The following is a 9,329-nucleotide window of genomic DNA, read 5'->3' on the forward strand; positions in this document are numbered from 1 at the left end:
GTTCAGGGCAAGGGCATCTCGTCAGGGAGTTATGGCCAAAACAGCTCTGCGAGCAATTCGCCTCCTAGTTTGTTGAGCAGTCCTGCTTGTGTGCCATCGTTAGCCCTGGGCAAATGGATGCCAAAGGAACGAACAGCAAGGGTTAATATAGCGGGAGGGGGGCTGGGGGGGGGCTGTAGGCATCATCTAGTTACCTGCCTTGCCAGGACAGGGTCAGAAAGTTACTTTCCAGTAAATGTGGCTGAGCTGGCACTGCCACAAAAGAACACAAACGCGCACTGAGGGTATGGAAACGTGGTCCAGAAATCAAAAGACAGGTCATGCCTTTGGTATAGATTAGGAGGATGGTTCCCAACTTTTGTACTGCTGCGGTGATGCCGCTAGGTAGTTCAGCGTGGTGAAACCTTATTATAAGTACCATAAGGTTTTGGGGTGATGTCACAGTCCAGTATACCCTAGATGGTTTGACTCATGGAACACCTTGCCAGCACACTACTTCCTCTTAGAAACTGTCTCTTGCCAATGAGTTTGTGAAAAACAGAGAGATGGGAAAGAAATCCTAAATCAGAGAGAGGGACACACTTCACTGTGATTAGCGCTGAAAATATTGATTACAACAGGACAGGAATCTAGTACCACTTTTTAGGGAGGAGATTCAGCCCTTTGAAACACCTTCTTTTTCTTCATCGCTAATAATGGTACAGCTCCTAGAACCTTCATTTTCCTTTCTGGAATGAGCCTTCACAGCTTTATCAAGTCTGTTCGCTCTGGCAGTGTTCTCGCCGACCAAAGTGGCTGATGTACAGTCACTTTCTTTAGCTGATCCTCAGTGTATTAGCAGCATTCCGTTATTGCAGACGTGATCTCTAGAAGGAAGAACTATAATAATTATAATAATAATATTTTTTTTTTAAAGACTGAAAAAAGACTTTTGCTGAAAACACATCCAAGTAAATTCAGGTTGCAAAACCTGAATTCTATGAGTTTTGGGAAATGGCTATGAGCAGCAGCCATTTCAAGAGTACCTCTGTAATCAGTCTGACCATTTAATGGGGGAATGGAGAGCAAAATGCATTTTTTAATTGAGTGTATTTGTTTTCTTCCAGACATTAGAAGAAAGGCAGGATTTTATTTACAAGGTGGCAATACACAGTAAACACAATCCATCTCTGCTCTTTCCAGGAGGAAGTATTTCTTCTCCAGTGTTTTTTCAAGTGCATGCATGCTCAGCCACAAAAACTTGGGTTTATTACAGGTCACTCCACAGCCAAGACCAGGAGACTCTACAGTTCCTGTGAAATATTAAATGTTTCAGAATGGTATTACCCTCCCCCCCGTGATTACCCAGTTTTAGTTGGCAGGGACTTGGTAGCTGGCTGGGCTGAAATTCAGTTTCAGGCTTTGAAGATAAGAGGGTGCTGATGGGTCCTGTGGATATAGTATTACGGGCACAATGGGCACTATTTGTTTATTATTAGCCAGAAAGGATGCAAAACTAAAAACTAGAATCTATCACCCAGAGCAACCTCAAAAGCACTTCTGGGAACTCTGCTTCTGGGTCTCCAAGACCAGGAAAGACGGACTGAGTCAGCTACTAGTAAGCAATTAGTTACTGCATTCATTTTTTCTGCATCACCTCACACTGCATTGTGCCCTGGGAAGCAAAGACACCATTCCGAAAAGCAAACCCCCAACTGCCTCCTGCTTAACTCCTGAGCCTGAGACAGGCTTCAGGGGGTGACCTTGGGCAAGGCCAACTTCATAGAGTTGTTCCAAGTGATGGTTGCGTTACTCCCCTCTCTTCCGAGAGGGAGTAACTGGGAACTCTTCCCAACAGAGCCACTCCAGAACTTACACAAAGATACCCATCTAGCTTTTATTTGCTTCCTCCGTGACCCCCAAACGATAAGGTACTCGCAGCCTGAATGGCAGGGATAACAGAAAACAATGAGTATGTAAGAACCTGACCAGAAGGTGCATGTGGTTCTCCTGGGTATTGGCTCGGTGCCCAGAGAATTTTCTGGGCTCACCTGTTCCAGCAGTTCAGCCTTTTCCTTGTCAAGATGAGCAATGTGCTCTTCCAAGGTGGGATCGTGACTTCAAGTGCTCCTCCCACCTGCTGTGCAAGTCCTTGGATGTCAGAGCCAGCATGTTCTGCTTCTGCATCTGTGAAAGCAACAGTGGCAGAAGAAAAAGCAAGGTGGCCGGAAAAGACAAGAGCGCAGGAGAATGCAGTAACTCACACAGAAACAGGCCTAAGCTCTCCTCCACCCATCCAAGACCTATGGCCAAGGTTGATGTGGAGTGTAAAACACACCTTAGGAACCATAACCAAGAACAGCAGCTGGAGCTGGTGGGAAGAAGGAATACTCTAGAAGTGACAGGATGAGGTTACAACTTTGGGGGATAAGATGACATGCACACACACACACAAAATCACCCTACAGCTTTCCTGCAAAGCTCCTCTGGTTCCCTCTATACTTCAGTTTTCGTAAGAACACTGCAAAACGTCGTGCAAAAGTACAACATTTGCTCCTACTTTCAGCAGCTACAGTCAGATTTCTTCATATAGTTACAGACATTAAGGACATTAGTTTTCAACTTTTTTTCCAACTCCTTTTGCAAGTGCAGCTTGTCTCTCTCCAGGTCACTGTGGTAGCGTGTAGTAACTTCAAGTGAAGCTTCTGGCATAGATTGCTTTTTAGGTGCATCAGCAAGCTCCTGCTGCAGTTGTCCAACCATGCCCTAAAGAAACAGTTAAATTAGCATGAAGAAAGTTCTAAGAACATGAAATACGCCTTTAACTTATTTTATTATACAATTAGGCCCGTCTTTAGATTGAACCCAAAGGTATGAAATTTTGCCTGCCACCAGCAGGCATCTGCGCAGATGATGAACCTCTCGTCATCTTTCTCAGCTGAGCACCTTCAACTATCAGCAGCTGTTCATGAGGATTTCTGTTTCCTAACACATAAAAAAGGCTCAGGTATTGTTCTTCCTTGAACAATACACAAGCACACACTGCAATCAGGTATTTTTTTCTAACAAAACCCAAAGAAATCTGTTGTGATCTAAGAGCCATAGTATGACTGCAAATATTACTCTGGTGACTGAAGGCAGGACTTCGTATTAGATTGTTCTTTGTTCTGTTTCTTCACTATACAAATACAATTAAATGAATACAAATATATGAAAGCTCTTTTGAGATACACTTTAAGAGTATGTTGAATCACATCCTCTTGTAGTCTTCTTACTGAGCTCGTTTTCGAATAACAACTGCCTTTATACTGATAGATTAGGTTTACAAAATTCTGGATAGCTCATATATATATATACACACACACACACACACACGATCTTCAAAAGGAGCCTGTTATTTTGGTAGTAAGAATACAAAGCAAGTCACAGATTAAAATGATTGACAGTACTGCTGGAGCGTGGCTACATATCATAAAAGAGAAGGGAAAGCTTAAGGTCACCGTCTGACATGAACTTTGAGGAGCAGGCAGGCCCCTCAGAACCCTCAAAACACATACAGAAATCAACAGCTGGACATTACTAATACTCTTCAATCTAGATAGCAACTAAAAGAGAAACTGTAGAAGAATGGCTGCAGAAGCATGGCCTTAGAATCTCTGAAGATCTGCACAATCCAGGCCTGGTATTAGAATTGGCCTGTAATCAGAACTGTGCTGAAGTTGCTGTGCTGAAGTTAACAAGAAAGGTAGCCTTGAGCTATTCTTGAATCCTGAGACCAAGTAATTATGTTGTGCCAACAGGCCGTGGCTGTAACAAGCTACAGCTGCTGGGAAAGCAGGTGCAGGGCCAAGAAAGAGAGGGAGCGGTATGGGAAAATAGGGAGTAACAAACTACAAGGCTGAAGCACAGCAACACAATTAGCTACATGGATAGAATGCTTATTTTAGTCATGATAATTAGGGGTGTGAGAACCGCGCGCATTTAGAGACTACTAACCAATTATATTTCTGCTTTACGAATGTGCATGTGTATCGGTTCTATATAAGTAGTGTTAGAAACTAATAAAGTTGAGCAAGATGCATAACTCATATTGAGCGTCTTCTTGACCCCAGCGAACCCTTCTTCCAACAAGAAACTATTTTTTCCCCTCTGTAGAAGCTTCATATAAATCCAACCCCAACAACTTCACTTGTCTGCATCTTCATTTCTCAGCCCTCGTGTATTGGACCGTTCCTGTTTTTATACCACTCTCATTCATGTCATCAGTGCAATATTTATATAAAACCCATCAAATACAAAAACTATTCTATAGGGCATATGTCTTAGGGTTAAGACTTAAGGTTAAATCTTAAGGTTTAAGTCTTAGGGTTAAGTTTTAGGGTGAAGCCCTAGGGTTAAGTTTTAAGGTTAAGACAGGGTTAAGTCTTAGGGTTATGTCTTAAGGTTAAAGTCTTAAGATTAAATCTCAGGGTTAAGTCTTAGGGTGAAGTCTCAAGTATAAGGCTCAATGTTAAGCCTCAGGGATATGTCTTAAGGTTTAGTCTTAAGGTTCAGTCTTAGAGTTAAGTCTTAGGGTTAAGACTCAAGGTTATGTCTTAGGGTTAAGTCTTAAGGTAAAGTTTTAAGGTTAAGTCTTAAGGTTAAGTCTTAGGGTTCAGGCTTAGGTTTAAATTTTAAGGTGAAGTGCGGCAAATGAAGAGACAGGACGCAGCTTGATGCAAGCAAGTTGTCGGTTTATTAGTGATTTTCTCACACTTGTATACATGTCTACCTTCTACATATTACACACCGATTGGTTAAATCTTAAGCGTAAAAAACACGGATTGGTTGATATTTAAGGCACACCGTTAGAACAATAGGAACTTATTAGTTTACCTTGACATAGCAACAATTTCTATTCCCAAATTAGGAGGTTTCTTTCCAGGCGGCTTTCTTGATTAACAAAGTTACATATCGGCGCCATCCGTTCCCTTATCTGGCTACTTGTTTCTCTGTCCGCCTGGCTGCCTCCTCAGCTGTAACGGCTCAGGGGTCTGCAGTTAGCTTGTTCCTTGGCTCCCAGGGCTTGTGCCCTGCAAGTTCTAACAAGTCTCTATTCATCAGGCTATCAGTACTTGGACTCCTGTCCTTGAGGCCTTGTCCTACAGTGAAGTCTTAGGGTTAAGTTTTAGGGTTAAGTCCTAGGGTTAAAGTTTTAAGATTAAATCTCAGGGTTAAGTCTTAAGTTAAAGTCTTAAGTTTAAGACTTAGGGTTAAAGTCTTACGGCTTAATCTCAGGTTTAAGTCTCAAGGTTAATCTCAAGGTTAAGACTTAAGGTTGAATTTGAGTCAGGATTAGGTCTTAAAGGTTAAGTCTGTAGTTTAAGTCTTAGGGTTAAGTCTTGGGGATAATTCTTAGGGTTAAGTCTCAGGGTTAAGTTTCAAGGCTAAGTTTCAATGTTAAGTCTCAGGGTTATGTCTTAGGGTTAAGTCTTAAGGTTAAGTCTTAAGGTGAAGTCTTATGGTTAAATCTTAGGGTTAAGTCTTAGGGTTAAGTTTTAGGGTTAAGACTTAAGATTAAGTCTTAGAGTTATGTCTTAGGGTTAAGTCTTAAGGATAAGACTTATAGTTACGTCTTTAAGTTTACGTCTTAGGTTTATGTCTTAGGGTTAAGTCTTAGGGTTTTGTCTTAAGGTTAAGTATTATTATTAAGTCTTAGGGTTAAAGTCTTAAGATTTAATCTCAGGGTTAGGTCTTATGGTTAAGTCATAAGTTTAAGTCTTAATTTTAAGTCTTGGGGATAAGTCTTAAGGTTAAGTCTCAAGGTTAATCTCAGGGTTAATTCTTAGGGTTAAAATCTTTAAAGGTTAAGTCTTAGGGTTCAGTCTTAGGGTTAAGTCTCAGGGTTATGTCTTAGGGTTAAGTCTTATGTTTAAGTCTTAGGGTTAAGTCTTAAATTTAAGACCTAGTGTTAATTCTTAGGGTTAAAATCTTTAAGATTAAGTCTCAGGGTTAAGTCTTAGGGGTAAGTTTTAAGGTGAAGTCTTAACATTAAGTATCAGGGTTGTGTCTTTGGGTTCAGTCTTAAGGTTAACTTTTAGGGTTAAGTCTTCGGGTGAAGTCTAAAATTTAAGTCCTGGGGTTAAGTCTTACAAGGTTAAATCTCAGGGTTAAGTCTTAAGGTTAAGTCTTAAATTTTAGTGTTAAAGTTTTAAGGTTAAGTTTCAGGGTTAAGTCCTAGGGTTACTTCTTAAGGGTTAACTCTTAATGTTGAGTCTTAAGGTTGAGTCTAAGGGTTGATTATTAAGGTTAAATCTTTAGGTTAAGTCTTAAGGTTAAGTCTTAATGTTAAGTCTTAGGGTTAGGTCTCAGGGTTAAGTTTTAAGGTTAAGTCTTAATGTGAAGTCTTAAATTTAAGACCTAGGGTCAATTCTAAGTGTTAAAATCTTTAAGTCTCAGGGTTAAGTCTTAAGTTTAAGTCTCAGGGGTAAGTCTTAAGGTTAAGTCTTAAGTTAAGATAGGATGAAGTCTTAGGGTTAAGCCTTAGGGTAAAGACTTAAGATAAAGTTTTAAGTTTAAGTGTAAGGCTTAAGTCTTAGAGTTCAGTCTTAGGGTTAAGTTTTAAGGTTAAGAATTAAGGTTAATCTTAAGAGTTAACTCTTACGGTTAAGTCTTAAGGTTATGTCTTAATGTTAAGTCTATAGGGTTAAGTCTCAGGTTCGGTTTTTAAGGTTGAGTCACAAGGTTAAGTCTTAAGCTCAAGTCTTAATTATAAGTGTTAGCGTTAAGTCTTAAGGTTAAGTCTAAGGGTTAAGTCTCTAAGATTAAGTCTTAAATTTAAGTCTTAGGGTTAAATCTTAAGGTTAAGTTGTACGATATGTCTTAAGGTTAAGTCTTAGTGTTAACTCTTTAGAGTTAAGTCTTGGGGATAAGTCTTAGGGTTAAGTCTTAACGTTTCAGTCCTAAGGTTAACTCTTAGGGTTAAATCTGTAAGGTCAACACTTAAGGTTAACTCTTAGGGTTAAGTTTAGGGTTAAGCCTTAAGGTTACATCTCGAAGTTAAATATTAAGGTTAAGTCTTAGGGCTATTTCTTAAGTTTAAGTCTGAGGGTTATATCTGAGCATTAATTATTAAGTTGAAGTCTTAGAGTTCATTCTCAGGGTTAAGTCTTCAAGTTACTTCTTAAGGTTGAGGCTTAGGGTTAAGTTTTAAGGTTAAGTCCGAATGTTACATCTTAAAGTTAAGTCTTAGGATTAAATCTCAGTGTTAAGTCTCAAGGTTAGGTCTCAGGGTAGAAGTCGTAAGGTTGTGTCTTAATGTTCAGTCTTTTTGTTAAGTCTTAAAAGTTATATTGTAGGGTTCAGTCTTAGGGTTAAATTTTAAGGTTAAGTCTTTAGGTTAAGTGCTACGGGCATTCTGGGCGAGCGGGAGTCAGATTCAAATACTCATGGAGTTCAAGATGTGATCCGTTTATTGTACAAACCAGGTACACTTTTATAAGGCACTCTATAAGCGTGTGATAATATGATTGGCTATCTTACAAGCGTATAATAATATGATTGGTTAACAATTGTTTATTGGCAAGATTTCTGTTTCTACTTTTTCTGGCACGTAGGCTCTTTTCTGCCGTTTCCCAGCTCCTCTTATCGCGTCCTGCTGGCCCTGGTTTTGTGCAAGCATTTGCAATTTGTTCCTCCCTCTTCATTCCACTGTTCTGGTCGTGGCCTCGTCTTATTTCTTCAGTATTTTTCCACTTGCTTCAAAGTTCAGTATAATCATTCAATACAGCAAGAGCCCCAACACCTCCCCCTTTCTTTTTAAATACAGCATTAGTACTGCGTTCCACACAGCTCTGAAAACATTGTAAAAGGCAAGGCACTAAAAGTAACAAAAGAATAACAAACAACAATATAGACAGACCTTGTTTCAGTAAATCCCTCAATCACCCTCCAATGCCCAAAGAAGCAAACCACGCATCTATACCTGAAGAACCTTTTTTAACTTGATGTATACGATCTCTTAACTCCTGCAGCTGTCGGTGGATACTTCGTCCCATTTTCCCTCTCTCCTCAGAAACAACATTAATTGCAGGAGAGTGTTATGATCTAACGTTCCTCCCTCCTGAGGCCATTTCGCATCACTCCCCAATTTATACAAAGCCCACCACTGATTACAATATTTAATCCATTTCCTTCTATTTTCGGTACCACCATGTCCTACGATATCACTCCAATGTTTTAATATACAACCCAAGGGCGATTTTTCACAGGGCTTACTCCTACCATTTCCCATTTTACAATTTTAATTACTTTTTCTCCGGTCGCCTTAGCCACCCAAGGTCGGAAACACGGATAGAGCTCCTTGCTCATATTGCACTCAAACACATGTCTCAAGCACTCTTGCACTCACACTCAGTCAAAATAATTAAGCTATACACGGAAAATCAAAATGTGCATCTCAATCACACCATTCACACTCTCCGGGCAGCCCGCAGTCACACAAGCAATATGTTATATGGTACCGTGCACTTATGTACAACTTTTAGGAACACTGACAGTTCACAAAGTATGCATTTCAATGAACAATTGCCAAAAAACAAACAACAAACAAAAACCACATTTTTCCTGGTCTTAAGCAGAGTGTTAAGTTTTCCGCTATTTGCCACGAATTACCAGAATATTATTATTTTTCAACATACATTTCATAATTCCGAGTTATGAACATGTAACAAGACAACACATAGAACAAACAAGACACAGAGCGCTATTTCAGTTGTTACATTCTAGGAATTCCCCAATTCTTAAGACAACCTAAAGGAAGTTTTTAGCTTCCCCCCCCTTTTTTTTTTTTTTTTTTTTTTTTTCTTTCCTCCTGGGGACTGCGCTGCGCGCCGGACGTCTCCGTGCGTCTCACCAGCCGCCCCTTACTAAACATACCGTTTTATCCGCGGATCCAGGGGTTCTCTTCTGCTCCCGGGTGAACAGCTGAGAAGAGGAGGCTCCTCCGAGGAAATCTCCCGGGGCGCGCCTAGGAGCGTCCGCTCCGCAGCTGGTCCCTCAGCCGAGCAGAAAACCTCCTGGCTGGCTCGCCAAAACTGACGTGCGGAATTAGACTCTATAACTCGAAAGTTATAAAGTAGGTATGTTTATTGCGCGCAGATGCACGGGGGATCGCTCCTCCACAAGCGTGCATACCCGAAGTGACGAACCATCCCACATTTATACAATGAAACAAATGAATATTCAATTAACGGCTATACATATTCGTTACCTAAACCCCGCTTCGTATGTTAATTAGCTTATCAGTCCGTTTCCTGGAATGTGGTGGTCTTGCAGGTTTGTAGGTGATTCATGTTCTTGTGACCATCCGA

Source organism: Falco punctatus (assembly GCF_963210335.1).
Source record: "Falco punctatus genome assembly, chromosome: 10".
Taxonomy (NCBI): Eukaryota; Metazoa; Chordata; class Aves; order Falconiformes; family Falconidae; genus Falco; species Falco punctatus.